Below are 11,839 nucleotides of genomic sequence, written 5' to 3' on the forward strand. Positions count from 1 at the left end.
AGCCAAGAGCCTGGAACTCCATCCAGGTCTCTCATGTGGGTGGCAGATGCCCAAGCACTTGGGCCGTCTTCTGCTGCTTTCCCACACGTTAGCAGGGAGCTTGACTGGAAGTGGGGCAGCCGGGATTTGAGCTGGCACCTGTAAGGGATGCTAGTGTCATAGGCGGCGTGCTAACCTGCTGGGCCACAACACTGGTTCCTATCCTCATTGTATTTAAAAGGCAGAGAGACAGAGCTCTTCCATCTGTTGATTCAATCCCCAGACACACACAACAGGTAGGGCTGGGCCAGGTTGAAGTCAGGGGGCTGGAACTTAATCCAGGTCTCATGCATGGGTGGCGGGACCCAAACACCTGCACACACGCTCTCCTTTCTAATATGAAAGACAGCATTATACATATATATATATGTATATATGTATATATATATATATATATATACACACACACACACACACACATAGTTATTTGCCTTTTTAACAATTTATTCCAGGGACTGTTACCTACTGGTGCACCATCTCAGAATCAGTAGCTTCAAACAACTGGTCATGTCTCTGGCTGCTGGGCCATGCGGGCAGTGCTGCCTGTGGTGTTCCCAGCTCTGGAACAGCAAGGAAGGCCCTCCAGTCGTTTGTCCGTGCCTCGTGAGACAGCCAGCACCCTGCCGGCTGGCTAGTCCTCTCTCCTCCTGCGTTCTCTTGACATGCCAGCTTGTGTTTCCTCACTGCATGATGGCCCCCAGGGAGGTGGAGTTCACCTACAGTAGCAGGCTTCCCACGAATACAGCGGAGTCACCAGTCCTGGTGTTACGGTAACTGGCCTGTGACTGGCATTGGTCAAAGCAAACCAGACGATGTCCCCAGCTCGGGGAGGGCAGATACTCTGGCTGGTGATGTGAGAAACTGTGCATGTTTATCGAGAGGGCAGCAATTGATGCTGGTCATCTTTCGAGGCTATCTACCATAGCCACTGCTTGGCCACAGCCACTCACATCCCTTCCATACACACATACACACATACACACACACACAGAGCCTCTCCCGCCCCCACAGCGTGCCCAAAGATCCCATCTCCCAATCACATCATTCGGAGGGAGAGTGTGTTGTGGTTGCAGCTTGAAGACTTCATCCATGGTGGAGCGCCGATTCGAATCCCGCTACACAGCTTCCAGTCTGATTCCCTGCTAATGCGCCTTGGAAGTTCAAGTTCAAGTTCTTGGACGTTCCTGGTCCCTGGATCAGAGTTTGGGGACTGATCCAATGAGTGGAAGTGCTCTCTCTCTCTGCTCTGTCATTCTGCCTTTCAAATAAATAAATGCTTCTTTTAAAATAATCATGCCCAGGTTTAAAATCTAGGATTCTGTTGTCTAAATCAAGCCCAGATGTGGATGATGCAGGGAACTGTGAGGTAGCTTTGGGATCCGCAAGGAGGGAAGGCCTACACTTCCGGGAATGGAGAGGCCTACTTCCGGGGAAGAAAGTCCTTGTCAAGGTCCCTGCGGGTGCCTAAAGGTCAACTAATGAGGATCAGACCTGCCTCAACCTTTAGCTCCCATTCCCTGAATCTATAAAAGGAGCCCTCCCAATCTCTGATGCGCGACTTCCCCGGCCCCTGCTCTGTTGCTCTGTTGGGACCGGGGAACCTCGCCCGGGAGCGGAACCCCAATAAAAGCCTGTGAACTAATCGATTCGTCTGTCTGGGAAGATCTGTTACGTGCCGGACACCTTATACTGTGGACTAAAATTAAAATGATTTCTGCCATATACCCCATGTACAATGTTAAGACTGTTAAGATTAGGATAGGGGGCCAGGCCAGCGTTGTGACATAGCAAGTAAAGCCGCTCTCTGTGAAACTGGCATCCCTTATGGGTGCAGGTTTGATCCCTGGCTGCTCCACTTCTGGTCCAGCTCCTTGCTATTCGCCTGGGAAGGCAGCAGAGGGTGGCCCAAGTACTTGGGTCCCTGTACCCACATGGGAGGCCCGGAAGAAGCTCCTGGCTCCTGACTTTGGATGGGCACAGCTCCAGCCACTGTGGCCAGTTGGGGAGTGAACCAGAGGATGGAAGACCCCTCTCTCTCTACTTCACCTTCTCTCTGTGTGTAACTCTAACTTTCAAATAAATAAATAAATCTTTGAAAAATCTATAGGTTTTTGATAAATCTCATTGGCGTTCACTCCATGCCCCTGCACACACATGTACATTGCAACAGGCTTTCCAGTCTGGCCTGTCAGCAGCCATGGGACAGTGTTCTGAAGACCCTCGGAGCCCCTGTCTCCAGCTGAGAGGGTCTATGAGGCATCCCCTTACTTCATGAATTCTCTTTCTTTTTAAATTAATTTATTTGAAAGTCAGAGTTATACAGAGAGAGGAGAGGCTGAGAGAGAGAGAGAGAGAGAGAGAGAGAGAGAGGTCTTCCATCCACTGGTTCACCCTCCAAGTGGCTGCAATGGTTGGAGCTATGTTGACCCGAAGCCAGGAGCTAGGAGCTCTTCCGGGTCTCCCACGTGGGTGCAGGGGCCCAAGGACTTGGGCCATCTTCTACTGCTTTCCCAGGCCACAGCAGAGAGCTGGGTTGGAAGTGGAGCAGCTGGGTCTCAAACTGGCACCCATATGGGATGATGGTGCTTCAGGGCAGGGCGTTAAACCTGCTGCGCCACAGTGCTGGCCCCATGAGTTCTCTTTTTAATTAAAATTAAAAATTTTTTTTATTTGAAAGGTAGAGACAGAGAGAGATTTTCCATCCACTGGTTCACTCCCCAAATGCCCACAATAGCTGGGGCTGAGACAGGCTGAAGCCAGGAGGCAGGAACTCCATCTGGGTCCCCCATGTGGGTGGTTTGGACCCAAGAACTTGAGCCATCATCTGCTGCCTCCCAGGGAGAGCATTAGCAAGGAGACTGTGATCAGGAAGGAGCCAGGACTTGAACCCAGGCACTCTGATTTGGGATGTGGGCATCCCAAGCAGGGACTTAACTACTGCACGGGCCAGTTCAAGTCCCTGCTGCTCCACTTCTAATCTCGCCCTCTGCTAATGGGTTGGGAAAGCAGCAGAGGATGGCCCAAGCGTTGGGGTCCTTGCCACCCACGCGGGAGACCAGGATGAAGCTCTAGACTCCTGGCTTCGGGCTCCTGGCTCCAGCCTGGCCCAGTCCTGACCTCTGAGGCCATCTGGGGAGTGAGCCAGCACATGGAAGATCTCTCTCTCTCCCTCTCTCTGAAACTCTGCCTTTCAAATACTTAAGTAATTTTTTTTAAAAAAAGAAAACTAAGTTGTTCCTTCTTTAGCTTATCTCCTTCTTCCTGTTTGTGTCACAGGAGCTAAAAGAAGGGAAGCTGCCCTTTCATCTTCCCTCCCGGGGGCCACCTGAGCCAACACACAGCTTGTTAGGTGCAGTTTGTCTCCAACACAGGTGCTGATGCTGCCAAACGTTCTCCACCAGGTAACGCAGCCCAGTGGCTGTGGGGCCTCTCAAAGTGCTTCCCTCTGACGCCCGCATCCCAGCTCTGAGTGCCCAGGTTCCAGTCCCAGCCCTGCTCTCCATGCCAGCTTCTTGTCAGGCCGCAGGTGTTGGCTTAAAGCACTTGGGTCCCTACCACCCATGCGGGACACCCGGATTGGGTTCTAGTGTCCTGGCTTGGACCCAGCTCAGCCCTGGTTGTTGCTGGCATTTGGGGAGGCGGGGGGAGTGAACCAGCCGATGTCTGTCTCTGTGTTTCTCAAATAAATAAAATAAATAAATAAATTTAAAAGATTTAAAAAAAAAAGAAACTCTGATAGCATTTTCCAGTCAAGATCATGTTGCATTTGTGAACGCTGCTTAGAATTGTCACCTTGATAATGCTAAGTATTCCTAGCCAGGAACATATGTTTTTCCATTTGTTCAAGTCTACTTTTATGTTTTTGAAGAGAGTTTTAGTTCTCTGTGCATGTTTTGCACATTTCTTGACAAGTTTCGCGTTCTTGTTGCTGTTATAAATGGGAATTGGCCCTGCCAGGCCTTCTTATTGGATATTTTTGTATACATGGATGCTATGATTTCTTTTTTTTTTTTTTAAAGATTTATTTTATTTATTTGAAAGACAGAGGTAGAGGAAGAGAGAGGTCTTCCATCCACTGGTTCACTCCCCAATTGGCTGCAATGGCTGGAGCTGCTCCTATCCAAAGCCGGGAGTCAGGAGCTTCCTCCAGGTCTTCCATGCGAGTGCAGGAGCCCAAGCACTTGGGCCATCTTCTACTGCTTTCCCAGGCCACAGCAGAGAGCTGGATCGGAAGTGGAGCAGCTGGGACTAGAACCGGCACCATATGGGATGCCGGCGCTTCAGGCCAGGGCATTAACCCGCTGCACCACAGCACCAGCCTCCTGGAATCCAATTCTAATATGTGGATTCAAGTCTTCTTTCTCTTCAGGAAGATTGCTGTGAACTATGACTTCCCTTAAACATGATCTAATTGGGAAATATGACACAGAAAAGTGAACAAGACAATATGTTCAGTGATACAGTAGTGTGAATACTCGCCTAACCACTGCTCAGGTCAAGAATCTTGTCAGGCTGGAAGCTCTCTTCATGTTCTAGCCCAGTGACTATCAGTCCTTACTGGTCATAGTTTTTTTGTTTGTTTTGTTTATTTATTTATTTTTAAGATTTACTTATTTACTTGAAAGGAAGATTTACAGAGAGAGAAGGAGAGACAGAGAAAGACATCTGCTGGTTCACCCCCCAAATGACCACAATGGCTAAAGTCAGGAGCCAGGAGCTTCTTCCGCATCTCCCACGTGGGTACAGTGGCCAAGCACTTGGGCCATCTTCTACTGCTATCCCAGGCTCATTAGCAGGGATCTGGATCTGAAGTGAAGCAGCCGGGACTCGAACCAGCACCAATATGGGACGCCTTCTAAGCCACAGGGTTGGCCCCTCTTGGGCATAGTTTTAGTATCCAAGAATGCATTCCTAAACATAGTTTTTGAGTTTGCCAATTTTGAACCTTGTATAGATGGAATAATGAAGTACCGTGTGCTTATTCTATATTGTGAAAGGTTGGGGCCGGAGTTGTGGTTCAGCAGGCTAAGCTGCTTCCTGTGGTATCAGCATCCCATATCTGAGTGCCATCGTGAGTTCTGGCTTCTCTTCTTCCTATCCAGTTCCCCGCTAATGTGCTTGGGAAAGCAATGGAAGATGGATCAAGTACTTGGGCCCCTGTCACCCAAGTGGGACACCCAGATGGAGTTTTTGGTTCCAGCCTTAGCCATTGTGGCCATGGGGGGTGTGAACCAGCTAATGGATAGTCTCTTTCTTTGTGTCTCTCCCTCTCTCTGGCACTCTGCCTTTTAAATAAATAGAATCTTTTAAAAATATTGAAAATTTTTCAGTTCATTTTCATTGCTATATGATATCCTATTATGTAAACATATTGTAATGTGTATCTTTTCTACTGCTGATATTTGGAATGTTTCCAATTTTTTATTATGATAGACCATGCTATTGTGAATATTCTGGTGTTTTCTTTTTTTAAGATTTACTTACTTATTTGAAAGAGAGTTATAGAGAGAAAGGGAAAGACTGAGAGAGAGATCTTCCATCTGTTGATTCACTCCCTAAATGGCCCCAACAGCCAAGACTGAGCCAAGCTGAAGCCAGGAGCCTGGAACTGTATCCAGGTCTCCCACAGGAGTGACAGGGCCCCAAGCACTTGGGCCATCTTCTGCTGCTTTCCCAGATGCATTAACAGCGAGCTGGATTGGAAGTGGTGCAGCTGGGATTGAACCAGTGCCCATAGAGGATACCAGGGTCACAGGTGGTGGCTTAACATGCTGTGGCAACACCAGCCCCTTACCTTGGTCTTAATCCTAGAGGAAAGTTAGTCTCTATTTATATGAGGTGTTGGTTGTAAGTTGTTTTTTGTTCTTTTGTTTTGTTTTGTTTTTTGTTTTTTTTTTTGGTAGATGACCTTTATCAAATTCAGGAATTTCTTTCAGTTCCTAATTCACTGAGGTTTTTTTTTTTTTTATCACTAATGTGTTTTGAATTTTTTCAGATGTTTTTTCAGACTAAAGAGCTTGTCTTGTGCTTTTCTTCAATTACACTGTTAACATGGTGGTGATTCAATGATTTTTCTTTTTTTTTTTTTTTTGAAAAAGATTTATTTATTTATTTGAGAGGCAGAGGTATAGATATAGAGAGGGAGAGACAGAGAGAGAGAGGTCCTCCATCCACTGGTTCCCTCCCCAAATGGCCGCAATGCCTGGAGCTGGACCAATTCGAAGCCGGTAGTCAGGAACTTTTTCTAGGTCTCCCACATAGGTGCAGGGGCCGAAGCCCTTGGACCATCTTGCACTGCTTTCCCAGGCTATCAGCAGGGAGTTGGACTGGAAGAGGAGCAGCTGAGACTCAAACCAGCGCCCATATGGGATGCCGGTGCTGCAGGCAGAGGCTTAGCCCACCATGATTTTTCTAGCGATAAAACAACTTTGGAGCAGTTAAGGCACCACTGAAAGTGGATGCATGCCATGCATTTCACATCAGAGCGCTAGTTCAAGTCTCACCTTCACTCTGACCCAGCTTCTTGCTAATGTGCACCCTGGGAGGTAGTACTGATGACTCCCTTGTGGGAGACCTGAATGGGGTTCCTGGCTCTTGGCTTCAGCCTGGCTCAGCCCCAGGTGTTGTGGGAATTTGCAGAGTGAACAGCAGATGGAAGATCTCTGCTTTTTTTTTTTTTTTTTAAGATTTATTTATTTATTTTAAAGGAACAGTTACAGACAAGGAGAGGGAGAGATAGAGAGTGGTCTTCTATCCACTGGTTCACTCCCCAAGTGGCTGCAATGGCTGTAGCTGGACTGATCCAAAGCCAGGAGCCAGGAGCTTCTTCTGGGTCTCCCATGTGGGTGCAGGGACCCAAGGACTTGCACCATCTTCTACTGCTTTCCTGGGTGTATTATCGGGGAGCTGGATCAGACGTGGAGCAACTAGGACTGGAACCAGCTATCACGCGGGATGCCAGCATCGCAGGCGGCCACTTACCCTGCTGTGCCAAAACACCAGACCCTGGAGTTCTCAATTAAATCTTTTTCTCCTTTGCTACAAAGAGTGATTGCTTCTAAATACAAGGCTTACCTGTGTGATTCCTTGTCTCGGCCTGAATTCTTTGTTTCTTTCTTTTTTCTTTTTTCTTTTTTTTGACAGGCAGAGTGGACAGTGAGAGAGAGAGACAGAGAGAATGGTCTTCCTTTGCCATTGGTTCACCCTCCAATGGCCACCGCGGCCAGCGCACTGCACTGATCCGAAGGCAGGAGCCAGGTGCTTATCCTGGTCTCCCATGGGGTGCAGGGCCCAAGCACTTGGGCCATCTTCTACTGCACTCTTGGGCCACAGCAGAGAGCTGGACTGGAAGAGGGGCAACCGGGACAGAATCCGGCGCCCCGACTGGGACTAGAACCCGGTGTGCTGGCGCTGCAAGGCAGAGGATTAGCCTATTGAGCCACGGCACCGGCCTTTCTTTGTTTCTTAGAACTTGGTCTGGAAGCTTTTGCCACTAGCCATTGCCTAATTCATACAACTAAAGCAAGGGATTTGGGGTTTGCATCACGTGCTAGGCCTCCTAACTTTGAAAAGTATAATTTTACTGGCTCTTTTATCTTTGACCACTGCCCTAATCTATTTTGTGTTGCCCTAACAAAATAACTGAAGCTGGACAATTTATAAAGAAAATTAGGAGGCGCGGCAGGCTGGGACTCACCGCTGGCACGCCCTAGGCCCGAGGCCGAGTGCTCTTTCTGCCTTCCGCTTCCGACGCGCTGTCAGTGTCTGTGCGGTAACACCATGTCTGCTCCGCTGCCCGCCATCGTGCCCGCTGCCCGGAAGGCCACCGCTGCGGTAGTTTTCCTTCATGGATTGGGAGACACTGGGCGTGGATGGGCGGAAGCTTTTGCAGGTATCAGAAGTTCACATTTCAAATATATCTGCCCACACGCTCCCGTTATGCCTGTTACATTAAATATGAACATGGCGATGCCTTCTTGGTTGGATATTATTGGACTTTCACCAGATTCACAGGAGGATGAACCTGGAATTAAACAGGCAGCAGAAAACGTAAAGGCTTTGATAGATCAAGAGGTGAAGAGTGGCATCCTTCTAGCAGAATTGTTCTGGGAGGATTTTCTCAGGGCGGAGCTTTCTCTTTATATACTGCTCTTCCCGCACAGCAGAAACTGGCAGGTGTCACTGCACTCAGTCGCTGGCTTCCACTCGGGCTTCATTTCCACAGGGTCCTATCCGTGGTGCTGACAGAGATTTCTATTCTCCAGTGCCATGGAGATTGTGACCCTTTCGTTCCACTAATGTTTGGTTCTCTTACTGTGGAAAAACTAAAAACATTGGTAAATCCAGCCAATGTAACCTTTAAGACCTATGAAGGCATGATGCACAGTTCACGTCAGCAGGAAATGATGGATGTCAAGCAATTCATTGATAAACTCCTACCTCCAATTGATTGACGTCATTAAGAGGCCTTGTGTAGAAGTACACCAGCATCATTGTAGTAGAGCATAAACTTTTCCCTGTGCCCAGTCTTGAAACTTCTAATGTTTGCAAGTGTTAAAATGTGTTGCAATTACACACTAATGACACTGACTAAATAATGTCTCCTCATAGGAAATATATGATACTTCAGTTTCTATACGTGTATTTGTAAAATATGATCCACAATATACTGGTATTAATATAGGTGAAGCAGCTAGCTTCTTTTTCTTAACTAAGCAAAATAATAAAATACTTCAGTCAGATTTTTTATTACATGATTTGAAAATTAACAGTATGCTTAAGGAAAATTTATGCAGATATGAATAAGCAGTTAAGATACAAGATTTTTGCATGCTGTGACTTAGTCTGTGGATTTATTCCACCATGCACTGTCTGGTATTTTTATATATGCACTCATATGTAATGACTGTAATACCTAAGAAGGAGAAGGTATGACATTATTCCTAGTAGTAGGAATAATGCTTTTGAGTGTCAGTGAAGAGTAATATTGTTCTCTTCAAATAATGGCCCTTTTATCTTGGGGACCAGACTTTTCCCTGATGTCATTTCTGTTTAATATTCTTTTCTCCCCTCAAGAAAAAAAGTGTTCTTTCTTGATTTTCCTTTATAGCAGACCAAATACTGCTTTCCTGCCATACAATCTACTGTCAATAATGCTGTAATTTGATATTCTGAGTCACAGACCTATGGTATTGAAAATCTATTTACACTTTAAAAGAAAACAACCGTTACATAAAACTTTCTGTATAACTTATTTCAAACAACTGTACATTAGTGTAAACTTAGACCTGGTCAGTGATTAGAATACAGTCTTCAATCCAGGTAACAAATCATTCTGTGTTTTTATTTTCCTGGTAGCATAGTTTGTTTTCTGTACATTTGTTTCAAACCAGCTACTATAGGAAACGAGTAGTCCATTAGAAAAAGTTGGTTTTTTCTGTCAATGAACTTATTTTAAGTTTTCATTTAGTCAAATGATTTTTAATGATTAGTTTTCTCTACCGACATAAAAACAGCAATCATTTGATTTTAAATAGTCAAAATTTCCAGATTACTGAAAAAAAAATTGAAAACAAGTTTATGAGTAATAAACATTAATCAGAACCATGTACTATGGTATATTTACCACACAGTTTAATATGTAGCAAAAATGAATGCTTGATATTTCTGAACTGTGTTAATTTTTCTGCTGTATTTCAACTGACCAAACAATGTTAAGAATGCATCTTTATAGGCTGGCGCCACAGCTCACTAGGCTAATCTTCCGCCTGCGGCGCCAGCACACCGGGTTCTAGTCCCGGTCGGGGCACCGGTCCTGTCCCGATTGCCCCTCTTCCAGTCCAGCTCTCTGCTATGGCCCGGGAGTGCAGTGGAGGATGGCCCAAGTGCTTGGGCCCTGCACCCCATGGGAGACCAGGAGAAGCACCTGGCTCCTGGCTTCTGATCAGCACGGTGCGCCGGCCATAGCACGCTGGCCGTGGTGGCCATTGGAGGGTGAACCAACGGCAAAGGAAGACCTTTCTCTCTGTCTCTCTCTCTCACTGTCCACTCTGCCTGTCAAAAAATAAAAATAAAAAAGAATTTTAAAAGAATGCATCTTTATAAATGGGTGCTAATTGGTAATGAAAATAATTTAGTAATGGACTATATAGGATGTTAATAATGAAGCCATATGTTTATGTCTGGATTTAAAATTTTTAAACAATCATTTACTGAGTAATTTTGCTTTACCTTGAAGAACATAAACTGCCGGCGCCGCAGCTCACTAGGCTAATCCTCCACCTTGCGGCGCTGGTACACCCGGTTCTAGTCCCGGTCGGGGCACCGGATTCTGTCCCAGTTGCCCCTCTTCCAGTCCAGCTCTCTGCTGTGGCCTGAGAGTGCAGTGGAGGATGGCCCAGGTGCTTGGGCCCTGCACCCGCATAGGAGACCAGGAGAAGTACCTGGCTCCAGGCTTCGGATCAGCGCGGTGCGCCGGCCGCAGCACGCTGGCCGCAGTGGCCATTGGAGGGTGAGCCAACGGTAAAGGAAGACCTTTCTCTCTGTCTCTCTCTCACTGTCCACCCTGCCTGTCAAAAAAAAAAAAAAAAAAAAGAACATAAACTGTTGTTTCAGTTATGTAAGTCAGCAAAATCTTATTTATGGCAAGAAATATTCCGTTGAAATGTTGTGCTGTAATGTGGGAAAATGTAAATGTTTTCCACAGTTTCTATCAATGTGAAATAAAATTTAATTCTGAAAAAAAAAAAAAAAGAAAGAAAGAAAGAAAGAAAGAAAATTAGCTCTCTGGGGCCAGCGCTGTGGCGCAGCTCTCTGTGGCCTGAGGCACCAGCATCCCATATGGGTGCCTGTTCATGTCCCAGATGCTCCTCTTCAGATCTAGTTTTCTGCTAATGGCCTGGGCAACCAATTGAGGATGGCCTGAGTCCTTGGGCCCCTGCACCCACGTGGGAGATTCAGAGGAAGCTCCTGGTTTCTGGCTTCGGATTGGCCCAGCTCTGGCAGTTACGGCCAACTGGGGAGTGAACCAGCAGATGGAAGACCTCTCCTCTCTCTCTGTCTCTCCTTCTCTCTGTGTGTAACTCTAATTTTCAAATAAATGAATTAATATTTAAAAAAAAAAGAAAAGAAAATCTCTCTGTTCAGAAGTTCCTGCTCGTTCTAGTGAGAGCCTCACATGTGGAGGGGCCAAGCCTGCAGGGGAGACTTGCTCCGGAGAGTTCTAACCCTCGCTGTGAGACGAGCATTAATCCCTTCTGAGAGTGATGCCTCCAAGATCTGATCATCTCCAACAAGGCCCCCCACCTCTTTTTTAAAAATTAATTTATTTTGGAAAGTCAGAGTCACAGAGAGCGAGGGATGGAGAGAGAGAGAGAAAGGAGAGAGAGATGATCTTCCATTCTCTCACTCCCCAAATGCCTACAGCAGTCAGGGCTGGATCAGGCTGAAGCTAGGAGCCTGGAACTCCATGCAGGTCTCCCACATGGGTGGCAGGGACCCAACCAGTTGTGCCATCACTCACTGTTTTCCTAGGCACATTAGCAGGGAGCTGGATCGGAAGCAGAGCAGCCGGCAGAAGCCAGAGTTGTAGGTGTTGGCTTAGCCCACTGCATCACAATGCTGGACCCCAAAGCTTGCTTTTTAGATTAAAACAAAAGCAAAGGTAACTCTGGGTGGCAGGAAAAAATGATGTACGTAAAAGAATCTCGGATTTCTTTCTTTTTTTTTTTTTTTAATATTGACTTCTTTTTGAAATGACACCTTGACAGCAGGGACTCCACTTTGGAGAACCTGAGACTCC

General features: G+C 46.5%; 1 pseudogene; it reads left to right on the forward strand.

The window, feature by feature from the left end:
* Positions 1–729: 729 nt before the first annotated feature.
* Positions 730–8,614, forward strand: LOC133758744 (acyl-protein thioesterase 1-like; annotated as a pseudogene).
* The last annotated feature ends 3,225 nt before the right edge of the window (positions 8,615–11,839 follow it).

Source organism: Lepus europaeus, chromosome 4, assembly GCF_033115175.1.
Source record: "Lepus europaeus isolate LE1 chromosome 4, mLepTim1.pri, whole genome shotgun sequence".
Lineage (NCBI taxonomy): Eukaryota > Metazoa > Chordata > Mammalia > Lagomorpha > Leporidae > Lepus > Lepus europaeus.